The 14,936-nt window shown below is 40.7% G+C and overlaps 1 protein-coding gene across 1 annotated transcript in view; it reads right to left on the bottom strand.

Annotated features, from left to right (window-relative positions):
- The window catches only part of ERG (ETS transcription factor ERG), a 286,020-nt gene that overhangs the window by 200,353 nt on the left and 70,731 nt on the right, over positions 1-14,936 (bottom strand). The window contains exon 2 of the mRNA XM_070045389.1: positions 5,939-6,041. The gene's annotated coding sequence lies outside the window, so the exon portion shown is untranslated. The remainder of the gene's footprint in view (positions 1-5,938; positions 6,042-14,936) is intronic.

The following is a 14,936-nucleotide window of genomic DNA, read 5'->3' as shown; positions in this document are numbered from 1 at the left end:
CCAAACAACTAGCAAGACAGGAACACAACCCCACCCAATTGCAGAGGGGCTGCCTAAAATCATAATAAGGTCACAGACACCCCCAAAACACACCACCGGACGTGGTCCTGCCCACCAGAAAGACAAGATCCAGCTTCAGCCACCAGAACACAGGCACCAGTCCCCTCCACCAGGAAGCCTACACAACCCACTGAACCAACCTTAGCCACTGGGGGCAGACACCGAAAACAACGGGAACTACGAACCTGCAGCCTGCGAAAAGGAGACCCCAAACACAGTAAGTTAAGCAAAATGAGAAGACAGAAAAACACACAGCAGATGAGCAGCAAGGGAAAAACCCACCAGACATAACAAATGAAGAGGACATAGGCAGTCTATCTGAAAAAGAATTCAGAATAATGATAGTAAAGATGATCCAAAATCCTGGAAATAAAATGGAGAAAATACAAGAAACGCTTAACAAGGACCTAGAAGAACTAAAGAGCAACCAAACAATGATGAACAACACAATAAATGAAATTAAAAATTCTCTAGAAGGAATCAATAGCAGAACAACTGAGGCAGAAGAACAGATAAGTGACCTGGGAGATAAAATAGTGGAAATAACTATTGCAGAGCAGAACAAAGAAAAAAGAATGAAAAGAATTGACGACAGTCTCAGAGACCTCTGGGGCAAAATTAAACGCACCAACATTCGAATTATAGTGGTCGCAGAAGAAAAAGAGAAAAAGAAAGGGACTGAAAAAATATTTGAAGAGATTATAGTTGAAAACTTCCCTAATATGGGAAAGGAAATATTTAATCAAGTCCAGGAAGCACAGAGAGTCTCATACAGGATAAATCCAAGGAGAAACGCACCAAGACACATATTAATCAAACTATCAAAAATTAAATACAAAGAACAAATATTAAAAGCAGCAAGGGAAAAACAACAAATAACACACAAGGGAATCCCCATAAGGTTAACAGCTGATCTCTCAGCAGAAACTCTGCAAGCCAGAAGGAAGTGGCAGGACATATTTAACATGATTAAAGGGAAGAAACTACAACCAAGATTACTCTACCCAGCAAGGATCTCATTCCGATTCGATGGAGAAATTAAAACCTTTACAGACAAGCAAAAGCTAAGAGAATTCAGCACCACCAAACCAGCTCTACAACAAATGCCAAAGGAACTTCTCTAAGTGGGAAACACAAGAGAAGAAAAGGACCTACAAAAACAAACCCAAAACAATTAAGAAAATGGTAATAGGAACATACATATCGATAATTACCTTAAATGTAAATGGATTAAATGCTCCAACCAAAAGACATAGACTGGGTGAATGGATACAGAAACAAGACCCGTATATATGCTGTCCATAAGAGACCCACTTCAGACCTGGGGACACATACAGACTGAAAATAAGGGGATGGAAAAAGATACTCCATGCAAATGGAAATCAAAAGAAAGCTGGTGTAGCAATTCTCATATCAGAAAAAAGGGACTTTAAAATAAAGACTATTACAAGAGACAAAGAAGGACACTACATAATAATCAAGGGATCAACCCAAGAAGAAGATATAACAATTGTAAATATTTATACACTGAACGTAGGAGCACCTCAATACATAAGGCAAATGCTAACAGCCATAAAAGGGAAAATCAACAGTAACACAATCATAGTAGGGGACTTTAACACCCCACTTTCACCCATGGACAGATCATCCAAAATGAAAATAAATAAGGAAACACAAGCTTTAAATGATACATTAAACAAGATGGACTTAATTGATATTTATAGGACATTCCATCCAAAAACAACAGAATACACTTTCTTCTCAAGTGCTCATGGAACATTCTCCAGGACAGATCATATCTTGGGTCACAACTCAAGCCTTGGTAAATTTAAGAAAATTGAAATCATATCAAGTATCTTTTCCGAACACAATTCTATGAGACTAGATATCAATTCCAGTAAAAAATCTGTAAAAAATACAAACACAGGGAGGCTAAACAATATACTACTTAATAACCAAGAGATCACTGAAGAAATCAAAGAAGAAATCAAAAAATACCTAGAAACAAATGACAATGAAAACACGACAACCCAAAACAGTTCTAATAGGGAAGTTTATAGCAATACAATCCAACCTCAAGGAACAAGAAACATCTCAAATAAACAACCTCACCTTGCGCCTAAAGCAATTATAGAGAGAAGAACAAAAAAACACCAAAGTTAGCAGAAGGAAAGAAATCATAAAGATCAGATCAGAAATAAATGAAAAAGAAATGAAGGAAACGATAGCAAAGATCAATAAAACTAAAAGATAAACAAAATTGATAAACCATTAGCCAGAATCATCAAGGAAAAAAGGGAGAAGTGTCAAATCAATAGAATTAGAAATGAAAAAGGAGGAGTAACAACTGACACTGCAGAAATACAAGGGATCATGAGAGATTACTACAAGCAACTCTATGACAATAAAATGGACAACCTAGAAGAAAGGGACAAATTCTTAGAAAAGCACAACCTTCTGAGACTGAACTTGGAAGAAATAAAAAATATAAACAGACCAATCCCAAGCACTGAAATTGGGACTGTGATTAAAAATCTTCCAACAAACAAAAGCCCAGGACCAGATGGTTTCACAGGTGAATTCTATCAAACATTTAGAGAAGAGCTAACACCTATCCTTCTCAAACTCTTCCAAAATAAAGCAGCGGGAGGAACACTCCCAAACTCATTCTACGAGGCCACCATCACCCTGACACCAAAACCAGACAAAGATGTCACAAAGAAAGAAAACTACAGGCCAGTATCACTGCTGAACATAGATGCAAAAATCCTCAACAAAAAACTAGCAAAAAGAATCCAACAGCACATTAAAAGGATCATACACCATGATCAAGTGGGGTTTATCCCAGGAATGCAAGGATTCTTCAATATACGCAAACCAAGCAATGTGATACACCATATTAACAAATTGAAGGATAAAAACCATATGATCATCTCAATACATGGAGAAAAAGCCTTCAACAAAATTCAACACCCATTTATGATAAAAACCCTGCAGAAAGTAGGCATTGAGGGAACTTTCTTCAACATAATAAAGAGCATATATGACAAACCCATAGCCAACATCATTTTCAATGGTGAAAAACTGAAACCATTTCCACTAAGATCAGAAACAAGACAAGGTTGCCCACTCTCACCACTATTATTCAACATAGTTTTGGAAGTTTTTGCCACGGCAATCATAGAAGAAAAAGAAATAAAAGGAATCCAAATCGGAAAAGAAGATGTAAAAATGTCACTGTTTGCAGATGACATGATATTATACATAGAGAATCCTAAAGAAGCTACCAGGAAACTACTAGAGCTAATCAATGAATTTGGTAGAGTAGCAGGATACAAAATTAGGGCACAGAAATCTCTTGCATTCCTATACACTAATGATGAAAAATCTGAAAGAGAAGTTAAGGAAACACTCCCATTTACCATTGCAACAAAAAGAATAAAATACCTATGAATAAACCTACCTAAGGAGACAAAAGACCAGTATGCAGAAAACTATAAGACACTGATGAAAGAAATTAAAGATGATACAAACAGATGGAGAGATATACCATGTTCTTGGATTGGAAGAATCAACATTGTGAAAATGACTATACTACCCATAGCAGTCTACAGATTCAATGTAATCCCTATCAAACTACCAATGGCTTTTTTCACAGATCTAGAACAAAAAATTTCTCAATTTGTATGGAAACACAAAAGAACCCAAAAAGCAAAAGCAACCTTGAGAAAGAAAAGCGGAGCTGGAGGAATCACACTCCCTGACTTCAGACTATACTATAAAGCTACTGTAATCAAAACAGTATGGTACTGGCACAAAAACAGAACTATAGATCAATGGAACAGGATAGAAAGCCCAGAGATAAACCCACGCACATATGGTCACCTTACCTCTGATAAAGGAGACAAGAATATACAATGGAGAAAAGACAGCCTCTTCTATAAGTGGTGCTGGGAAAACTGGACAGCTATATGTAAAAGAATGAAATTAGAATACTCCCTAACACTGTACACAAAAATAAGCTCTAAATGGATTAAAGGCCTAAATGTAAGGCCAGACACTATAAAACTCTTATAGGAAAACATAGGCAGAACACTCTATGACATAAATCACAGCAACATCCTTTTTGACCCACCTCCTAGAGAAATGGAAATAGAAACAAAAATTAACAAATGGGACCTAATGAAACTTAAATGCTTTTGCACAGCAAAGGAAACTATAAGCAAGATGAAAAGACAACCCTCAGAATGGGAGAAAATATTTGCAAAGGAAGCAACTGACAAAGGATAAATCTCAAAAATATACAAGTAGCTCATGCAGCTCAAAATCAAAAAAACAAACAACCCAATCCAAAAATCAGCAGAAGACCTAAAGAGACATTTCTCCAAAGAAGATATACAGATTGCCAACAAAGACATGAAAGGATGGTCAACATCACTAATCAGTAGAGAAATGAAAATCAAAAGTACAATGAGGTATCACCTCATTGATACTAGTCAGAATGGCCATCATCAAAAAATCTACAAACAATAAATGCTGGAGAGGGTGTGAAGAAAAGGGAACCCTCTTGCACTGTTGGTGGAATGTAAATTGATACAGCCACTATGGAGAACAGTATGGAGGTTCCTTTAAAAACTAAAAATAGAACTACTATACGACCCAGCAATCTCACTACTGGGCATATACCCTGAGAAAACCATAATTCAAAAAGAGTCATGCACCACAATGTTCTTTGCACCTCTATTTACAATAGCCAGGACACGGAAGCAACCTAAGTGTCCAGTGACAGATGAATAGATAAAGAAGATGTGGCACATATATACAATGGAATATTACTCAGCCATAAAAAGAAACAAAATTGAGTTATTTGTAGTGAGGTGGATGGACCTAGAGTCTGTCATACAGAGTGAAGTAAGTCAGAAAGAGAAAAGCAAATACTGAATGCTAACACAAATATATGGAATCTAAAAAAAAAAATGGTTATGAAGAACCTAGGGGCAGGACAGGAATAAAGACGCAGGCATAGAGAATGGCCTTGAGGACACAGGGATGGGTAAGGGGAAGCTGCGATGAAGTGAGAGAGTGGCATGGACATATATACACTACCAAATGTAAAATAGATGGCTAGTGGGAAGCAGCCGCATAGCACATGGAGATCAGCTCGGTGCTTTGTGACCACCTAGAAGGGTGGGATAGGAAGGGTGGGAGGGAAACACAAGAGGGAGGAGGTATGGGTATATATGTATATGTATAGCTGATTCACTTTGTTATAAAGCAGAAACTAACACACCATTGTAAAGCAATTATACTCCAATAAAGATGTTAAAAAATAAAAAAAAATTTTAAATAAAATAAAATTCACCCACCTAAAAAAAAAATACAATAAAATGATGCATGAAGAACTTACTAAACTCTAAATATAGCTAACTATACATTCATTTAGCCATTGATGTATAGCCAAGGTTTCTTTCCTCAGTGTAGCTCCACTAAGTCATTGCTATTCTATGCTGCATAAATGAAACATCATACATGATCTGTAATATCCAGTTTTTGTTTATTTAAATAGTTGAGAGTCTTAAGACACCTGTGAAATAAGATTCCCCCCACTGATTTTTACAGGGGTTTTTTCTCTTAAAAAAAAAACTCTACAGTGCTGAAGGCAAGAATAGGTAGTACTGGGCGAGGGGCATCTTATTTGTGCAGGAGAATCAATGGAACCAATATAAGTCCTCTAAGTACACCAAAGGACCAAAGAAAAGGTCTTTGGAGGTCTGGGACCACAAATATCAAATACTGAAGATATAAAATATTTACATTCACATTTTTCTAAAAAGTCTTGACTAGGAAAGGTAGGGTTTTCTGGGTTTTGTTGTTTTACCTTTAATTGCCCTTGGCTCCCCCATCTTTTCTCTCTGTGAGTCATTTGTCTTCCTTTTGGTCAACACGGCTTTTTCCTGGGTCTTCAAAGATCTTAGAACAACCTGAAAGAGAATTTCAATATATTAAGCCCTGGTTTTTTCCCAAATATTAAAACCAAGGATCGACTATACATTTAGTGACAAATCCTGTTTCTGAAACATTACTTTAAAATATCCTAAAAGGGGAATGCACTTAAAATTCTTACTTTAAAAAAAAAAAAAAGTGAGGAAGGGAGATGGGGCAACATTTCTCCCAGGGAAGTTCAGCATTACAAAGCAAAAATTAGGAATGAAATGAGGGCCAAGCCTGAATGGATATACTGAAGACCACGTATACTTTTGCAAAGAAAATATTTTGAAAGTGTTTTCCTTTCCTCACAGCCCACAGCTTTAGTAATAATGGTTTCCCCAGATCATTACTTTAGCACTTTTGTCTGCTCAAAACAAAGAGTAATGGGGTTTATTCAACATCCTGAGAACTGTAATTAAACAACTGTTTTAGTCCCAGGAAACAAACAGTCTTTTTAATTTGTAGATGCCACAAGGATCCATATTATTTTTAAGAGATTAGAGAACTACCATATTAAAAAAATAAAAATAAAAAATCTTCCTCAGAATATGCCTGTCGGTGCAGCTCTAAAATCCAATCTCTCTGTTTTTTTTTTTTTGTTTTTTTGTTTTTCTGGAGATACAGGAATTTCTGTGCTTATGCAAGTCTCCAAATCAAATATCCAATCCCATAATATTTAGTACATTTAACAAAATCCTCACAACATGACTAATTGCAAACGGCAGCTTTTTCAGTCAAAAATATTTTCAAGTTAGAAAATCCTTAAGTATTGCATCAAAATCAATATTTGCAATGGACAATATTATTTATAAATGGTTCCACAGACCAACTGAGACTCCCACTCCACCCAAGAGGCCCCAGCCAACTCCACCTGAAGGCTGCAGGCCTGGGCATCAAGATATTTAAACCAAATTGCCCAACTGGTGGGGCAAAGGGTTTGGTAGGATATGGAAAACCCAAATTCTTGGTGGAAAATTAGGATACAAACCAATATATATAGTCTGATTCCAATATCATAAACAGAAAACAGATGGATGAAAAAACAAGAGAGGAAAAAGGGTACAAATGAACTTAGTTACAAAACAGAAGTAGAGTCACAGATGTAGAAAACAAACTTACGGTTTGTTTTCTACAGGGGATAAGGGGAGGGATAAACTGAGAGAATAAGGTTGACATACACTACTATATATAAAATAGATAACTAATAAGGACTTACTGTATAGCACAGGGAACTCTACTCAATGCTCTGTAATGGCCTATATAGGAAAAGAATCTAAAAAAAAAGAGTGGATATATGTATATGTATAACTGAGTCACTTTGCTGTACAGCAGAAACTAACAACATTGTAAATCAACTAGACTCCAATAAAAATTAAAAAAAAAAAACAAGAGGGGAGATAGAAAGAGGAGGAAGGCTCTAAGAAAGTGCAGGAAGTCGCTACTGGAAGTGGTCTTTGGGTTTCCAATGCGATTTCTGGGGAGTCTTATTTTCTTCTTTATAACCATGGGCATTTTCCAAATTTTCAGAACCACGAATATTCATCTGGATAATCAGAGAAGAACTACATAATAATGATTGTATAATCCTAAACACGTTTGCAAAGTGTTTTCTTCACAGTGATGTGGGATAAGCGTCCAGCCTCAAGGAACCGTGGGGCCTCCCATGCTCAGAGACAGGCCGCTCAGCAGGAAAGGAGGGGATAGCAGTGAATTAGGTCATGCTTCGCATGGCCACACAGATCTTGAGTTAATTAAGGTGTTTCCAAATTTCTTTTTCTCTAAATCCAAAAGCCAATATTGACTATTATTTGGTTAAATGCTTTCCACGGACAAGTGGTTAAAATAGTATTTAGTTTCCAATTGCTGCAAAGGGAACATGGGTTTTAAAAGCCTGGGCTAAAATTTCCTATACTGTGTCATCCTATAGTACGTTTTCGTGCCCAAACCTCTTCCATGCCAAAAGAAACACTTGATTTATGATTGAATATCATTGGACCTGATTTAAAGACAAGAGCAAAGGCCAGAGAAGATTCTATTAAATATGTGTAATGGGTATTTTAAATTAACGTTATAATGTTACTAATATTTCATCTATCCAGAGGGCATTTATCTGACAACGTAAATTATCCGCAATGCAGCTGAGAAGCCCACAAAGGATCCAAAAAGATGTCACGAAGTCTAGGGAGAGAGAAGCTTTGCCAGAGAAAAGGCACGCTACCAGCCGCGTGAGGTAACAACCGGCCCAATCTAAGCAGAAAAGTCAGAAAATTATGCAAACCAGACTCAAGAAGTCAAAAAACACAGCCATTTGAGAACCTTGGTATGAGAGCAAACTGCTCAAGCCAGCTGAACAGCCCTCGGTCCTGCAGAAAGCACAGGATGAAGAACATGGTGCCCAGCCCTGCCAAGGTCAAGTGCTCTGAACCCCGTCACCCCTGGATCCAATGAGCCCCCTGATCTACGCAGTAGGAGAACACATGTGATCGTGATCGTTGGAAAATTCTCACTGGAAATGGTCAAAGTTAAACACACCTGAGCATCTCAAGGGCAAGTTTAATTTGCAAAGCAGTCGCGGTGCACAGAGAGACCGGGCTCAGGGCCAGATTGGTGCTGACCACCAGCGGCCAGCAGACCGCTCTCCACCTCAGTCTGCCCACCTGCAAGCCATGGGTTAGACAGGGATGGTGCGAGTCCAAGGAGACAGTGTTTGTGGCAGTGCCAAGAGAAGAGACAAGGCATCGTATGTCCAGGGACATGCAACGTCCTCGTTCCATAAACACGCAGACAAGAAGCCACTCCCTACGCACAGATTTTCCTGGCCACCTGTGTCAGCAACAGTGAATGTTTCATAAGCTGAGGTCAGCTACTGGGAAGATGGAAAACTAGATGTCCTAGAGAGCTGCTGCCTTCTCGACAGAAAACACCCCGGACCTTGAGTGAACAACAGCCGTCTTTTGTGGAAAGGCTTCATTCCCAGCAGCGACACCGGGGACAGTCATGGTGAACTGTGAGCCCGCTCATCTGTTTATAGCCCCCTCCCCACAGGTAGCAAAGGCAGCGGACACACTGGCTGCCCCCTTCTCCTGAGAGAGGAAACCCAACTTTGCTTGGGTATGTAGCCCAGCCCCCCGACATGCCCTGGCAAAGGCTGACCCTGCCCCAACTTCAGGGGCAAATCTGATCATTGGGCACCCATTCCTCTTGCCACTGATTGGTTTAGGGATGAGCATGTGATATCATTTTGGCCAATTCAACCCTGGGGGGCATAACAAGAGGACTTCTGGAGAAAGTCTCTTGGCTGACAAAGAAAGGTCATGTGATATTGTCCTGTCTTGGGGACAGTTGGAACTGTGACAGCCATCTCAGAACCATGAGAGGTGGGGACCTGAGGACAAAACCAATATGCTGCGATGTCAGGGGAAAAAATGAAGGCAGTCCCCTGAGATTCTGCTTTGGGTGGGGGACGGCAGGATTAATCAACCCTGAAGACACGAAGCATCCTATAGACTACAGTGTCTATGTTCAAAAGAGCCACCTTCCTCTCTTTTATTATCTGTGTCCAACTCAAACAGACATGCTGGATACACTTTTCTGTTCTAATTTTTTAAATAAAATGATCTGCTGGAAATTAGCCCAGCCCATGAATCTTCCTACTTATAACATTATATCTTAAGACTTGAGAAACAAATAACTATTATCAAGATAAGTGATCTATCTCAGTCTATATATGTATTGAGTGTCCAGGTACTAGAGGTGATACAGAATGGTGCCCTCAGTAAACAAAGGATTTGATGGGGGGATTACACTTCTGGTTAAATGACTGATTGGAGGCAGAATGTGGTGAGGGTCATAAGAGAAGTACAAAAGAGGTGGCAATTCCATCTAGCCTCACGGAATGGCAATGCCTCTTCATAGGAGTGAGTATACCATAGGCACTTAGTATTCAATAGATGGGAACAGGGAGGAGAGTATATAAGGTAGAGGAGAGAGATGAGCAAAGGTATGAAAGTGAAAAAGTACGCAGGAGAGGCACACTGTAGAGTGTCTTTTACTCTCAGAACACAGTTCAGAAATGTTGAATGACTTGTCTTTATAATTAAGAAGTTATGTTGATACTTGTTTCTTTCCACAATCTAAGTTCAACCTACCCTTCAAATCCATTCACTCACTCAACTGTTCCTCCATTCATTCATCCATCACCCATTATCCATCATCCATCCATCCATGATCCATCAATCTATCCATCCATCAATTCATCCATCATCCATCCATCCATCCATCCATCTACCCATCCATCATCCATCCATCCATCATCCACCCATCCATCCATCCATCCATCCATCTATCCATCCATCTATCCATCCATCATCTGTCCATCAATCTATCCATCCATCAATTCATCCATCATCCATCCATCCACCCATCCATCATCCATCTATCCATCATCCACCCATCCATCCATCCATCCATCTATCCATCCATCATCCATCCATCCATCCAACAATCTATCCATCCATCATCCATCCATCCATCTATCCAACATCCACTAAGTCACTTTCCTCCAGGTGCCATCACTGAGTTAAGCACTAACTAGAGGTGGGCTCTGCCGTGAGTTGAGAGTCTAGTGGGAAAGACAAGGTTGTAAAGGAACAATCACAAATACCAACTCCCCCATTACCACGCTTGACCCTCAGCTGCAGAATAACTCCCACAACGGAGGTATGCAGGCAGAATCCAATTGAGCAGAGCACCTGAACTATTTGAGAGACTGAAGGAAGAAAACTGGACAACCAAGAACACAGGGAGGAGCAGTCAGAGAATTAGGAAAAATCTAGAAAGGACCCAAGTCCTGGAGGCCAAGGAAGGACATTCAGTAAGGCAGAAACAGTTCACAGCGTCGATCTCCAGAGAGCTGAATACGAATGAGAAATTCAATCAACCAACCACACAAGTTGACAAAAAGGTATTGGATTCGGCAAGTCAGAACCTCTGGGTGACCTCCAATAATGTTGCCAGTTTCCAAAGGTTTGCTAGTGGAAGGTTGGGAGGATATAGGAAGGTCAACATAGGCTATTCATGAAAGGCACTAAGCAACAAAGAGAGAAAAGGGGAAAGCAGTTTAAGAAAAAAAGAAACACGTGTTCACTCACCCAACATTTGTTGCATGCCTACTGTGTGTCAGAAATGGCCAGCAGCTAGGAATGCAAGAGTGCACAAGACTCAGTCCTGCCCTCAAGAAGTTTACGATGCAATTAGAAGAAGGTTTATCTTATTTGTCTAGCTGGTTTCTTAAGGATGAGAAAAGCAGGTACGTTTATAGGTGGGATAAAGGGAAAGGTGTAGTAGCAGAGACAGATTCTAGAGACAGAGGATCAGGGACAGTCCAGCCTTGAAGAGACAGAGGAAAGGCCAGGCCATAATGTCAGCTCTGGCGGGTGGAAGGGACGCCAGTGTCTCAGAAGTGGTGTGTCACTAAACGTTTAGCAACCGGCTCTCCAGGGGAAATCCTCTGATTTGAAGCATTTGGCAATTCTTGTGGAGTAACTATCCCTATCCTGGGCAATTTCAAGAAACTAACAGAAGTCCCTGAGTACAGAGTTGAATAGAGATATGGGCCATCTTTCTAGTAAGTCCGAGGTGCCAGCCCTGGCACACCTGTGCTCCAGAAGCCAAGCAGAGAAAAAAGGCCCCGAAATTGCTGTTAAGTTAAGAGGTGATGGTGAGGAAATCTGTGAAGACCAACCAAAGCAGCTGCTCTGCCAGTAGCTGAGTCCCTGAGACATGTCACTTGCAGGTAGGGCAGAAACGAGAGAGATGGCGTTCCAGAGCTAGAAAACACGGCAGTGCTCTGAAATCGCATCCACATCAGCTCTTCTGCCTCTTGAACCTGCTTAGAACCCAAAACGTCGTATGCTGTTCGTGGTTACCATCCCTCAACTTGACATCGTTCGTGCGCACACGTGGGTACCTTTCCACTTGTAAATCACTGTGCTGACTTATCCACCCTCAGAACTCAGCGAGGCAATTCCTGGCAGCTTTTCAAATTCCCCAGAGGGGGTCCACTGACTCTCCGTCTTAGAGAAACGTGGTAAAAAATATACCAGAGCAGTTCTGCCGGAAGAAAATGGCAAGAGTCTTCAGGAATCAAGTCTGTGCCATGCATGGCCACGCCGGGAGGCTGCCTGTCAGTTTTGTTTTGTTTTGTTTTTTTCTGTGGTTGTTTGGTTTCATTTCATTTTGTTCCTTAGGGTCAGCCTTTCTGCCATTCACAGCCTTAAGTCAACCTCCATCCTTCATGCTTCTTCCCTTTATTCTTTTTCCAAGGAGAGAGCAAAACGAACCTGGACATTAACGCGCCTTACGAGCCTGTGATGTCCTTGGAGGAAGGGACACTGGGTCTTTCTCTCCTTCTTGGCCTCGTCATGTGCATGTGAAAGCATTCAAGCTGATCGGGCTGATGGCAGAGGCAGGGGGGTGGCTGCCGCCTTCCACCAGGGCAAGACACACAGCCACCAAACGGCTCCACGGCCCCTCGGTCTGGGGTCCATGGTCTGCCTCGAGGTTCCCAGTAAAAAAGAGACATTTGAAAGAAAACAGGCTGCGTTTGAAAGGCGGGTGACATCCAGAAAAGCGAAAACAACTATAAATACTACTTCTCTCCCGTTTTACACTGAGCCTTCTGTTAAAGGAAACACATTTACCAGAGTTGTGTTTTTTCCCTAAGCTCAACTGGAAAAACATAAATATTTAGTCATTTCATAACGGCAGACAACTGACAAGCAGGCCACAGATTAAAGGGACATGATGTATTTCTAAGAAAGTTCATCAAACAAAATATATCTTTGAGAACAGAATCCCAAAGTCTGTTTTAGAAGCGAATTTGGCCTTCAAAACGAATTTTGTCTTGATGTCATCACAAGGTCACATCTTACAGACAGCAACTGCTTCAACAGCCATCTGTGCAAACAACGAGGTCTGTTTCATATTTTTATTTTTATATTTTGTTTTTTTTTGGTTTTTTAGTTTGTTTTTGTGGTACGCGGGCCTCTCACTGTTGTGGGCTCTCCCGTTGCGGAGCACAGGCTCCGGACGCGCAGGCTCAGCGGCCATGGCTCACGGGCCCACCCGCTCCGTGGCATGTGGGATCTTCCCGGACCAGGGCACGAACCCGTGTCCTCTGCATCGGCAGGCGGACTCTCAACCACTGCGCCACCAGGGAAGCCCTGTTTCATATTTTTAAATTAACAACACTGGGCAGAAAAAAAGTAAAACATTGTTAATGCCTAACTGCTTTAGAGGATGCATATAAAATAACTAATTGCTAGTTAAATTAATCAATATTGTATTACCATCTCAATATTATAAATGCAAAATTCCTGAGCAGCAAGATCTATAACAGAGCAAAAATGAAAATAACTTAAATTAATAGCGATATCCTATGTAAGGGACCCAGAGAATATCACAGAGCATCTCTTTCAGATGAAATTCTTCTTTCAGCATCCCTCTAATGTGTTTATTTTGAATACAGTATGAAGAGGCAAGTCAGGAGAGTTAGAAGCTTTTCCTAAGGAAAATCAACTGGCCTAAAGGCAGAAAGAAAAAATTCTTAGGCTCTCCAATAACGCAGATAATTCTCTACATTATCTGCCTTTAAAAGACAAACCAACTGCCAAATACTTACAGAATATTAACTGGGAAAGGTTTCCTTGTGCTCTTTAAGAGTGAGGCATTTCAAAGAACCTTGAACTCATCCTGAAAGTAGTTCTGTGTCCACTAGCTTGGCTGAAACACTTTGGCCTCCCTGGTGATGGGGTTTTCACCGCAGGAGCACTGAAATCAGCTTTGCCATTTCTGCTGATTTTGATTAGTTTAAGAGAACTGCATCAAAACTGTCTCACTTGTACTGGACACAATCTGGAAATAAAGATTTTTCACTCTTCTTATATATTTAAATAGAAATCACGAGCCTCACCACAAACGCCCTTCGCTGATACAGTGTAAGTCCTCTACACACGAATGAGTTCCATTCTGAGAGCACGTTCGTAAGTCCAATTTGTTCGTTAAGTCCAACAAAGTTAGCCTAGGGACCCAACTAACACAATCGGCTATATAGTACTGCACTGTAACAGGTTTATGATACTTTTCACACAAATAATACGCAAAAAAAAAACCCATAAAGAAAACATTTTTAATCTTACAGTACAACCTTGAAAAGTACAGTAGTACCGTACAACAGCTGGCATCCAGGGGCTGGCATCGAGTGAACAGGCCAGAAGAGTTACTGACTGGAGGAGGGAGAGGAGGTGGGAGATGGTAGAGCGGAAGGGTCGTCAGCAACAGGAGACGGAGGGCAGGCGGCAGTTTCATTCACGCCTGACGCGGATGGCACAGGTTCTGGTTCCTTGCTGGATTCAATTCTATCTACCCTCTTGAAAGAACAATCCAGTGATGTCTGGGTAGTAGCTCTTTTTTCTCATCATAGATGACACGGTAGCACTGGACTGCATTCTGAACGGCTGCTGCAACCTCTGTGTACTGTTCCACGTTCGGGCCCTGTGCCTCAAAAACTAACAGTGCCTCCTCAAGTAAAGAAAATCTCCTTGCCATTTCCTGCATCGTGAATCTCTCTGGTCCTTCAATTATTGTTCTCCTCTTGTCTCCCTTTGTTCTTTCTCTAGGACAAAGAGAATTCAGGAAACTCCCAGGCAGCTACCCTATCTGCACTCGCTGTCTCGCCAGTTGTATGTTGGGAAAGTTGACTCCAGCCTTGAACCGATGAAACCAGCCATGGCTGGCATTCAAAGATGTTCCCTCTGATTCTTCGCCGTGTTTCTTCTTCAAGTCTTCATAAAGGCTTTTAGCTTTCTCATGAATCAGCATTAAGCTGA

Source organism: Globicephala melas, chromosome 4, assembly GCF_963455315.2.
Source record: "Globicephala melas chromosome 4, mGloMel1.2, whole genome shotgun sequence".
Taxonomy (NCBI): Eukaryota; Metazoa; Chordata; class Mammalia; order Artiodactyla; family Delphinidae; genus Globicephala; species Globicephala melas.
The sequence above is the reverse complement of the archived record's forward strand: the minus strand, read 5'-3'. Positions and strand labels throughout refer to the sequence as shown.